Source organism: Dicentrarchus labrax, unplaced genomic scaffold (assembly GCF_905237075.1).
Source record: "Dicentrarchus labrax unplaced genomic scaffold, dlabrax2021, whole genome shotgun sequence".
Lineage (NCBI taxonomy): Eukaryota > Metazoa > Chordata > Actinopteri > Moronidae > Dicentrarchus > Dicentrarchus labrax.
In genome coordinates this window covers 4,387,538-4,400,145 of record NW_026136721.1, presented here as the reverse complement: position 1 = coordinate 4,400,145, position 12,608 = coordinate 4,387,538, and the positions used below count along the sequence as shown (strand labels likewise).

The following is a 12,608-nucleotide window of genomic DNA, read 5'->3' as shown; positions in this document are numbered from 1 at the left end:
GGGAAAAGTCGGTGTCTTGGCAAAACAAAGAGAAGGCCATGGACACTAAATGCAAGGATCAAATAAAGATGCCACTGGTATGAATGAATATGATTATTTTGAATATTTGATTTTGGTAAAAACAAATAGAAATGTTAGTCGCATCATCAGCTTAATTTGCTTAATTTATGGTTTACTTTGAGTGAACTGTAGCCGAAATTTCCTGTAAACCAGATGTTTTAGAACAAGAGTAGTTCCTCTGCCATTAACCTCGCTGGTTTCCTCGCATGTGCCGCCTGGTGGCGAAGCCTGCCACTATCTAAATGAATACTGCAGCCTGAGAGCATAAACAATAACAACGATATATTAACCTGTATATAAAACCATAAAACTTGTCTGTATATGTTTCATAAACATAAACAATCTGTAAAAACATAAACAATCTTCTGGATACTGGTTGACCTCTCACAATAACTTGTTTAAGAAAGCTCATAGTACCCTATTAGAACACTACGTTCTCTGAATGCTGGGCTACTTGCTGCTATAGGCCTAGACTATAGGGGGATTTCCCATGGTTCACTGAGCTCCTCTCTTCCTCTCTCTTTATGCACTCATTCATGTTCCATAAATGCATGTTACTAACTTCACTCTTCCCGGAGTTCTTGTGCTTTCTCGTCTCGCAGGTTCTTATCGATCCTGGTGGAGCCTCCTGCCATGGTCCTGCTAGATTGCCATTGCCAATACTGTTGTTGCTGTGCACCTGTCTGTCTGTCTGTCTGTCTCTCTCTCTCTCTCTCTCTCTCTCTCTCTCTCTCTCTCTCTCTCTCCCTCTGTCTCTCTCTCTCTCTCACCCCAACTGGTCGAGGCAGACGACCACCCACCTAGAGCCGAAGGATCGGTCCTAGTGTATGGCTTACACGACTATTTAATTAGAAAGGTAATTAATCACTGAAGATTAATAATACACTCGTAAATGGGGCACCACCTTCGTTGTTTAGTTACTGGAGTAATCCGGAGGAAATTATTCCACAGATCTAATCAAATCAATTTCAAATCAATTTATTATATTTCAAAATCTATATTTAATCTCATATTTCTGAAGTAGTGATTTCTTTTACACGATTCATCGATTTCCCCGCATCAAATCAAACCTGCACCGACAAGGACATACGGTTATATATGTTTATTAACTGAACTAATGCAGAGTAAATAGCATGAAATGACAATTCAAACAAATGACAACAAGTAACAGAATATGTGGACAATATATGAATTATTACTATTAGGTGATTCAGGAGCGATGGTGGATTTTGCGATGCGGCAGTAAGTTTAAAATATGACAAGAGTACATTTTAGAACTGAGAGGCCATAATCGAAAATTCTCTTAAACTTAAAAGATGGGAATCAAAGCTTATAGACAGACACCAGCTCTTTTTCATGTGTGTGAATCCGGCCGTGTACCGGAGAGTCAGCCTACTTTGTTTGTAGATGGAACTTGGAAGGATTCCAGGTCCTTGGCTTTTAACTCAACTGCGGCTTTGCGTCACTGATCCAACAGGCCGAAGGGAGTTGCGTCTCGTCCCTGATTTCAGTGGCAATCTCTCCAAAAGGCCCAGCGCGGCGTGTGCGCTAGTGAGCGTCAGGGGCAAGGTGGCTGGAGAATAATGTCTTTGTCCAGCTGGAAACGTTTATACGTCTTCTTGAGCAGTCAACTACTGCGACGTCCTTCTGGCTGATGATGAATGACTTAGAGTGGTTGGTCTTCAGCTTTGATTGTAAACTAATTCAGCTTCTTGTTTAAAAATAACTGGAGGATGAAACGCTGGCCTGGCGAATTCTCCGTCGTAACTAAGTCCAAGAATTAGATTAAATTCACTTTCTGTGAATCAGGCGACAATACTTGACGATAAGACTACAAAAATATAAAAGAAGAAATTCGTTTGTGTCTTGAGCTTTCAAAATAAAAGTACTTAGGAAAGTACTTCAGCACAGCAATTTATAACTTGAAGAAAAATTCACACAAAACACATGTCGCAAACGAAGTAAAATAAACTACGGAAATTAAAAGTAAGAGCGAGAATAAATAACGAGTGGATCAAACACTCTTAGAAGGAAGACAGGATCAGAAGAGTAAGAGAGAGAGGGAGTGACCGGAGTCTATCTCTTATATCTTTTATTCTGGAGGCGGAACTGGACGAGAGGAGCTGACCGCGCGCGTCACTTTAGCGATATTTTGATATTCGTAACTTTATAATGTATTCCTGTCGTGTTTTAAAGTTTCGAGATCATAATTCACCGTTCACAGAACCCACATGACTTAATATATAGTTCACATGTTTTAACATAACATAACCGAAATTACTTAATGTAAAGGAAAAGTAGAACTGATTAAAATCATTAAATCATAATCATCAAACATGTATATAAAGCAGCACTGAGGGATTGTACATATTTCGTATAGTGCTAGCTTAATCCTTGTTACAAAAATTATGTGTCAGGCATTTACTATTTGGAATAATACACAATTATGAAACAAAGTTCGTTTTGAAAGTACCTTTATACCAGAATCTTACCAAAAGGTGGCACTGTGGCTCCATCAAACATTCAGACATTTTACACATGATTTTGTAACTTAGTCCAATCTGAAGACAGAAACATCAGACAAACATTACATTTGCGACCTTCTCATGCTGGATGGCAATCTGTTAATTTTGAGAAGATGACATTCTACCATAATACTCCAACAGAACTAAATCTATATCTGTGCAACTGTTGTTTCTGCTTCCTAGATTGGAATGTCCACTATCAAAAGAAAACATCGTAATTTACACTTTAGAGGAAGGGGTGTCAGAATGCCAGATGTGGATTCCAGAGGAGTTTCTCTCTGGTGGTGGACCTGTCAGACTAAAAGAGATGTAAACACATTTCAGGGATATCTAACCCTGATTTACAATCAAAAAGGCACTTAATTATCACACACGATCCACTTTAGGTGTAGGGTGTCGTTCTGATCTGTGGGGAAGTCAGTGTTCTGTTAAAGAGGATAAAACAAATTGACACCTAGAGATCCCATCTGAGAATCTGAAAAGAACCAGGCTCTCTGCAGGAGACTGTCGGCGCCACAGTCTCACCTCCCCTCCTGGGTCAAAAAGGTCAAAGGGAAAGAGGAGGCCTTGAAAACTCTCCTGGTGGAACATAATCAAAATAATATGATGATTGTTGAATTAAGAGACGGATAAAGCGTCTCTTGTAGAGGAAGACAAGGACAAGGTCCTACACTTGGTTTCTGCCTTTTAACAGGCAGTTTTTCCTTGCCCTTGTCGCCAAGTGCTTGCTCATGGTGGTACTGTTGGGTCTCTGTAAATAATGTTTTAAAGAGTTTGGTCTAGACCTACTCTATTTGAAAAGTGTCCTGAGATTGGCGCTATACAAATAAAATTGAATTGAATTGAATTGACTATCGGGGGATTTCCCATGATGCACTGAGCTCCTCTCTTTCTCTCTTTCTGCACTCATTCATGTCCCATTAATGCATGTTACTAATTTCACTTCTTCCCCGCAGTTCTTGTGCTTTCTTATCTCGCAGGTTCTCATGGATCCTGGTCGAGCCACCTGCCATGGTCCTGCTTGACTACACTTGCCAATATCACTGATATTAGTGTTATTATAATTATAAAGTATTATTATAGCTACGGTTACTGTTGTTGCTGTTGTCACTGCTCATTGTCCCCCATCATTGCTGTTGTCATGTTCATCATCATCAGTCACTACTATTAGTGTAGTTGGTGCTACTGTTGTTGCTGTGCACCTGTCTGTCTGTCTATCTGTCTCTCTCTCTCTCTCTCTCTCTTTCTGTCTTTCACCCCAACTGGTCGAGACAGACGACCACCCACCTAGAGCCGAAGGATCTGTCCTAGGTTTCTGCCTTTTAACAGGCAGTTTTTCCTTACCCTTGTCGCCAAGTGCTTGCTCATGGTGGTACTGTTGGGTCTCTGTTAATAATGTTATAAGGAGTTTGGTCTACACCTGCTCTATTTGGAAAGTGTCCTGAGATAACTTCTGTTATGAATTGGCGCTATACAAATAAAACTGAATTGAAAAAATGTAATTAAGAATTAAGAATTCTCCAGCCACTTTCCGTTTGTCATAAAGCTCTTTTTCCTGAGTTTAACTCAACAGTCAAGAAGGCATGTTAGGTACCAGGAGAATCCCAGTATTTTCCTTTATTAGGCCTAGTATATGGCCCCCCTGATAAAGCCTTGACCACCCTCTGGCCACCCCTTGTATCAAAGTCTAGTTCCGCCACTGGGGTCACCTTGGAGTAGAGAGAGTTCTGACAAAGCTGAGGAGCTTAAAATACTTTGTATTGCGATTTAGGTTTCCCACAAAACTTCATCATGACCAAGGAAAGGAGTTTGAAAACATACTTTTTGCAAAGCTGGAGGAATACAGTGGAGTCAAAGAAGAAACAAATGAAAAGGAAGGACCAGGGAAGTTGAGATCGTTCTGGGAAGATCTAGTGTTTGTGGTGACAAAAAGGAAACATCAAGACAACCCAGTGTATGAGCTCAATGCTTTTGTGATGGAAGTGGCAGTGGACTGTTATTGTGCACAAAGACACCTGCTGCAAACATAAGGCGTTAATAGGAGATACTTGTCATATGGTTTATTGGGAATAGTAATGCATCTTCTAGGACTTTATGAAATTCTGACTCCTATTTAGCAAAAACCTTTCTGAATGTAATGCATAAGTATAACATATGAACTGATAATGTCATAATGTTGGGACGCCATTCAATTTTTGAGGGCAGAGTGTGAAGACAAGAAGGTCATAGAATAAGTTATACTATTTAGTTCATTGGAAAAGCCACCACCCATCTACACTACCTCTCAAAAGTTTTGGCCACCCAGAAAATGTCATGTTTTCCATTAAAACAAACTGTTTTATTCATGAAATGAGTTACAAAATGAATCGAAAATATAGTAAAGACATTGACAAGGCAGAAGTAATGATTTTAACTGAAATAATATTTTTTTCCTTTAAAACTTTGCTTTCATCGAATAATCCTCAATTTGCAGCAATTACAGCCTTGCAGACCTTTGGCATTCTAGCTGTCAATTTGTTGAGGATATCTGGAGAAATCTCATCCCATGCTTCCTGAAGCTCCTTCCACAAGTTGGATTGGCTTAATGGGCACTTCTTATGTACCATACGGTCAAGCTGCTCCCACAACAGCTTAATAGGGTTGAGATCTGGGGACTGCGCTGCCCACTCCATTACAGACAGAATGCCAGCTTACTGCTTCTTCCCTAAATAGTTTCTGCATGGTTTGGAGCTGTGCTTTAGGTTATTGTCCTGTTGTAGAGGAAATTGGCCCCAATCAGTACGACCTGTTCTTCCTCTGAGCCACAGCTGCCCCATTGGAGCACAGGGATGATGGTTGCTCACAATGGGCCCCTGTATGCCTATGTACAGTAGATATTCCATAAAAGCTTTAATAGTCATTTACCACATTAAATGGTAAATGGACCTGTACTTGTATAGCGCCTTTCTAGTCTTCCGACCACTCAAAGCGCTTTCACACTACGTGCCACATTCACCCTTTCACACAGTGATGGCAAAGCCCATCGAACAGAAACAAACATTCATACACATTCACACATCGATGCACTGCATCGGGAGCAATTCGGGGTTCAGTATCTTGCTCAAGGATACTTCGACATGTGGCACCATGAGCGGGGGATCGAACCCACAACCTTCCGATTAAGGAACGACCCACTCTGCCTCTGAGCCACATGAAAAATGTATTCTTCTAGATACTCCCCCCAAAAAGGCACTGCACAACAGTAATATCTTCTCTACAAGAGTATACACAATGTCTAGATCTGATCAATTTAATGTTATTTAGTGACCCCAAACGTTTGAGCGGTAGTGTATATTATTTCATATTATCTAATTTTATTAGATAATATGAAATATAGGACCCCCGAGTTCAGTTACCAAGATGGCTACTCCGAGCATCACACGTAGTAAACATTGTGGTTTTCTACTATTTTAAGCACTTTTGTGTTTGTTGTAACCAAATGAAGAAGTCGTACACATAGCACTGTATACTGTTACCTACAGGCATGTCGCTACAGTCTTATTATGTGTTAAATACTGCCTGATTAGTTATTTTGTAGCTTGTGCAGCTGAAATTGGCTTGAGACGCTCCATGTTGCTATGACAACAATGCCGAGTCTTGACCAGAAAGCAGAGCAGTAGCCTAACGTTAACGTTAATCAAAACGGAATATTCAGATATCAAACTGTGAAATGATTGTGTAATATGTAATGAACATGTGAAATCTACAGTGGGTGCACCGTAAACGATATAATCACTATAAACGTTATGAAACCTCCAAACTGCCTATTGCAACCAAGCTCGTCATGTTGTGTGCCAAACAGAACGCAAAAACCTGCGGTTACTCGTTTTCCAACATGGATGTGACGTCACTCTCGAGCTGCAAGTCGCGATTACAAGACAAAACAAACGCCCCATATGTCTAAATTTCATGATACAACCCTGTGTTGTAAATGACCTTAAATCCTTGAACTGAGCTTGGCAGAGGACTAGAGCTCAGTGCGTGTGTGTGTTTTTGGAAACAGTTTCCAAACCCAAATTTTTGCTTAAAATAGATAAATAAATAATTTTAATAGTGTATTGCGAGCTTAAATATCGTACATTGTGCATATAATATAGTTCAGATTATTATAACGAATAAATAACAAATTAACTTATTACATAATTACATAATTACAGTACATGCATCAATAATAAAATATTAAATATATACATTTTAAATAAAGTTCTGTCCAAGCCTGGCCTACAGCAGCAGTTTTGGGCCCAAACCCGGCATGAACTTGGCCCAAGCCTGGTTGGTTTGTTAGGTCCAATCACGTCCAGGCAGATAATCAAAGCTTGTTACGGTTCATGTGTGTTTATGTATTCAGTAAAATAAACTAATGCATTAACACAGTCTAGATAGGCTTTGAAAGTGAGGTTAATCGTCAGAGATTTCATCATCTTAAAACAATGCTTTTTCAGTGTTTGCTTTAAGTGGCACTCATACAGCGCACATTCAATAAATATATTCTGATTATTCTGTGCTCTGTACAGCCAGATATTATGTATATTCTTTGTACTTTATAACAGTTCTTCTTTAAAAAAAATATAAATATGTTTGTAAAGAGCACATTTTTCAATTAAATTTCATTTATTTGTATAGCACCAATTCATAACAAAAGTTATCTCAGGACACTTTTCAAACCCTTGTCTCTCCATCTGCTTCAAATATAGTAGGAGGAGAGTAATGGGGGGGATGTGGCTCAGAGGCAGATCAGGTTGTCCACTAATCGGAAGGTTATTGGTTTGACCCCTGGCTCCTCCCGCCACGTGTCAAAGTATCATTGAGCAAGGTACTGAACCCCAAATTCCTACAACCCTTAACTGTATTTGTGACAATGGTGGAAATGGCATTTATATATTAGAAATTAAATCTTTTTGTATGTCCAGGTATTACACGTCTTAATATTTATGAGTTTTATGAATGCATTGCAGTTGCAATGTTATTTTTTTGGAGCCAGCAGCAAGTTGAGCTGCACTCATTGGCAGTGTAGTTTTAGCTTGTCCATAGCAGGAAACAATGACCAAAAATATGAGGACTTGAGGAGAGAAATAGGCAATGCAATAATAGAATCTTGATTCATATTTGATCAGCACTGCCTTATTTGATTTGGTGTGTTGTGCTGGACCGACCTACTGACAATGACTTGTCAATCACAAGGTAACTACTTGTTACCTTGCATGTCCTGCTTTATTATCTATTTTATTCTAAATGGGACCATAATTTACTAAATAAACATCATGCTGTATGGAAGGAGATTTGAAACTACCAACCGAGACTATAGACTCATTCATTAGGAAACTGTTTACTGAACTGATAAATCAAATAAGAAGTCGGCTCATTTCTCCATATTATCAGAATTCTATTTTGCAGCCTATGAAGCTGCCCCCTGCTGGCCATTAGAAAGAATGCCGATTCAAGACACTTCCACTTAGGCTTCACTTCACAGACCCGGAAGCTCTGTCCACTAAATATATACTGTCAATGTTCCATCTCCATCACTTCACCTGCAACTTATAGTGAGCTGCAATGGGTGACTCACACTGCCAGGGAGGAGGTTTTTTTTTTTACTAAAAGCTAGGAAATTCCAACTTTCCTTCACTTATCTGACATCAGGACTGTCAATACACAAGGCAGGCTTTATGTCAGCACGCTGGTTAACATCAGGCAGGTCTGTGTTGCTGCAGCGTGGTTAAAAAGTCAATGTGAGGCTAGGTAGCGTATGATTGAGCTTGTTACTGCAAATTCTGAACGTGTAATTGGCTATCACTACATGCAAGAAAACCAAAAAATAGTCCAATATACACAAAATTCACTGTAAAAACACAGACAAATGGAAACCTGACATAAATTCCCCTTAACCAAAAAATGCTAGGCTTCATTTACTGTTACATTTAGCACAGACATAACATTTGCATTAGTAGAAGCTACTACGGTGGCCGACAAGGGCAAAAGCGCCGCAAATGCACTCAAAAAACTGATCCAAGCCCTTCTTTGATGTGACACATTAAATTGTTGTTTGATTTGCTGAAACAAATCTATTAAACACTAAACAGATGTAAATTTAATTGTGGTAACGTAATAATTTCACCTTGACATTCATGAACTCAAAACAAATGAGTTTCATTTGAATTGGGACCGCCCATTGCGCATGTGCGAAGCAGCGCGCTCTCAGCCTCCGTTCCTCCCGGTCCTATTTCACTGACAACTTCTGCCAACGCTGCTGCAGGATTTTACTTTACAGAGCCACGGAAAGCTGCTGTAATTCCACTCCTTGGTGAGTACTCGATTTTGTTATATTTTAAAAAGCATGCTGTGAAAAGACCGACGAATTTTACCGTCAGTGAAGTCGGACATGGGCTAGCGGGCTAACTAGCTAAGATACATGAGGGAGAATTATGGTTACTCTGACTCGGGTTATAACCACACAACTTTTACTTAAAAAGTGTACATGAACATGAATTATTAGCTCTAACAAATCTGTTTAAGCAGACCCCCCCTCACCTCTCCTCTCCCTTCCCCTCCTCAGTCAGGGTCTCTCTCTCACACACGTTAAACCTGTCTACTTCGATGTTAGAGGCTGTTTGTGGCTTGTAAAAGACCAATTACTCGGTGCAAACTCGGTCGCAAATTGCCGTTTTGAATGCATTTCATGCACGTCATTTATGTGATATATACAGTCTATGGTTACAACACCAAAGGCTAGCTAACAGTCAGTCAGTCATGAATATACAAGCAAGCTTTTTTTTTTACCAATACAAAAAGAGAAGCTGTGGCACAAACATCATCTAATGCTGTCAGGAAGATGAGGTGTGTAAATGTCTGTTATTAATAAATGTTATTGCTTTCTTTCTCTTCGTTTGATTATATGATTATTTTTTTCACATATACAACAGATAGCCCAAAAACCTACTGATCTTCAGATTGCCCTAATCCCTGCACCACCATCATAACCAGATGTCTTTGTTTGTCACCCATGTTTTAGTGCGATGACATCAACATAAGGAGGGAGTTCATCCTGAGAAGCCTTGTTGTCTATGTCAATGAAGACCCAGATGTGTTTTTCAAGGAATATTTGGTAAGTTTATTAAAATTCTCTCATGTAGTATAATTGTAAACCTGCAACATAAAAAATACTCTAATTCATTTTTTTTCCACTTTTCCTGAATTTCCTGTCTTCTGGCACCTCCATTTTACTCATCAGGACATTACTGCAACCTAGTGACACGTAGTAGTCACTGTACACACTGGAAATGATCATACAAAGATACACACAGTACACGCAGACACACATACCTTTATAAGTGGGGATGTATTTGGTTTCTCACTCCTGAGTTTTGCTGAATATTTTCTGTGGTAGATTCTAAAAGGATCATTGAAATTGCATAGTTTTAAAACTGAAAAATGTTGGCCATAAAGCTGCTGACATTATGTTGCTACAGCTCTCTTGCACTGCTATAGCCTTGGCTCTGACAGCTCCAGTTTCAGGCAGTGATGGAGCTGAAGCTGATTGGGCTCAGTCCACTGTCATCCATGTTCTCCAAAATCTGAGGAGCAGTCTGTGAAATACGCTCCACCCTGTCTCACCTCCTCCTCTCTCCTTGTTCTGTCAGTGTCTGCCCACTTTTTAAGCATTTTTCAAAATGATGCAGCAGGTGAAGTTAGGCTCTGACCGCAGGGGTTAGTTACTCTATAATACTGAGACTAATCTAATTCCATGCGTCATTTATGAGAAATACTATGAAACAGCCAGTGACTTCAGGAAACAACACTGATGTGTGCATCAGAAGATTCTGTAAAAGCCTGACACACCACCATCCCTAACCCTGGCCTATATTTTATCAAACATTGAAGGCTACAGCCCGAATTAGCACCTGTTTTTTGACAGAAGCAACTGATGAACTGTTGCTTTAAACTGCTGTATGTAGTAACTGTGCATTTATATGTTGTATATGATTTTCTGTGTGTTGTTTAGCGTTTTACTTATATTTGTTTTCTGTGTTGTTGTTCAGTCCTCTGCAGCTGAGGATGCAGAGAGGGACATCGCCACTACAGTCATGGGGATTTACACAATCCGAAGAGATGGACATGAAGAGCCAGAGGACGTGGGAGTTGTGATTGAGGGCATTAAAGTCCTCAACAATGTTGGCAGCGTCATCATGGGGTTCATCATGCTGTTTGGGCTCATTTATGCTCTTGATCTAGCCTTTCCCGAAAACCTCAAGTACACCTTCGAGTTTTTCCAGAAGATCATTATGAACTTGGATGGACACAAGCTGAATGCAAAGATACAGCAGCTGAAAATCAAGCTGTTTTCATAAGGCGCAAACACTGTGTCCACACATTCAGTGACAGTCAGCATGGATGTTTTTCTTGTTAACTACTTGTGTAGCACATCTTGAAGTGTGTTCCTATGGATAGGCTGTGACTGGACTCAAAGAAATTCCTTTTTTTCTCTCACGTTTCAGGTTCTGTTTTGTACTTCTACCATGTGTATAGTACAGTAAAACCAAAGTTTTTATGTTTAATGTGAGTTGGTTATACCATGCCTTAGCCTTTGCAGATATTGTACTTGTATTATTATTGTACTAGCACTAATACTAGTTACTTTGGTTGAAGCAGTTTTGAAGTCAGCGGATTCATTTCTTTTCTTTTCTAAATATGATAGGTCATACACTGTGTTCATCATAGATAAAAAACTTAAGAGAAGCTTAAAAAGCTAAGCTCTCAGTCAAGGTCAAAGTGCATTTTGAACAGTTTAGTTTGAGATTGGTGGAAGAATTTCCGTGTTTTGTACTGTAGATGTGTGTTAAATGTGGTATATGTATATTTCATTCCAGTATTTAGGCACTACATAGTGCAGTTAATGGTAAAAAAAATGTTCAGGGTTGGTCTGAACTGGTCAAAACATGCCTTAGCTTTTCTGCCTGAAACATATAGCTAGGCTCTGAGGCAGTTTTTCAGTGTGTTTTGACACAAGTCAGTGACTGCCATCATGTTGATGAGTTCCATGTTGATGTTTTATATCTATATATCTCTCTCCCTCTCTCTCTCTCTCTCTCTCTCTCTCTCTCTCTCTCTCTCTCTATAGATATATAGATATAGATATTTGTATGAGGTTTTATTTGTTTTAAATAAAAACATATTAACCAGATTTTGTGTTATGTGTCTCTGAATAATATTATTTTAGACCAGCTATATTAGTTTAAGTTGTACAAATGTAAATCAGTTTAGGCCAGTTAATGTACTTATTTTATTTTGGCTGTATTTGATAAAGATGAGTTTGACCAACTCAATTAAATCATATTACAAGGAGGTACTTAGTTCGAGGTGGGGCTACATACATTTAATGGATGGAAATCCTGCCCAAAATTTATTTGTGTTCATCCAATGAGTTATTTTTTTCAGTGTGGTCAAACGCTGCAAACGGCAAAACGCTGCAAACACGGGAATGATGCAAATACCAAAAACACATAAAACGACAAAACAACTAGCTCCACAAAACGGAAGTGCGCCAGGCCACTAGGGGGACCCAACCTGAGGGATGGACCAGTCCTGTGGGACCAGACCCGAAAGACATGAAGAAGAAGAAGAAGAAGAAGTAGAAGAAGAAGAAGAAAAATGTTTTTCTATTACGAATTATTAAAATATTCTTCTATTACGAATTATTAAAATATTCTTCTATAATATTATAATAATATTATTTCATATTATTATCTTCTATAATATTATAAAAGATTACGGCCAAGTGTTTAAAAAAGACATAAAGGAAAGCGTACCTTTTTACTCTCCTCTCCAAAAGTTAGCCAACTTTCTTATTCTTCTTCTTTGTGTCTTTCGGGTCTGGTCCCACAGGACTGGTCCATCCCTCAGGTCGGGTCCCCGTAGTGGCCCGGCGCACTTCCGTTTTGTGGAGCGAATTTGCAGCGTTTCTCTCTCGCAGTTGTTTTGTGGTTTTGTGTG

At 39.3% G+C, this 12,608-nt stretch overlaps 1 protein-coding gene across 6 annotated transcripts in view; it reads left to right on the top strand.

Annotated features, from left to right (window-relative positions):
* The window catches only part of LOC127355472 (kin of IRRE-like protein 3), a 413,394-nt gene that overhangs the window by 169,129 nt on the left and 231,657 nt on the right, over window positions 1-12,608 (top strand). The window lies entirely within an intron of this gene.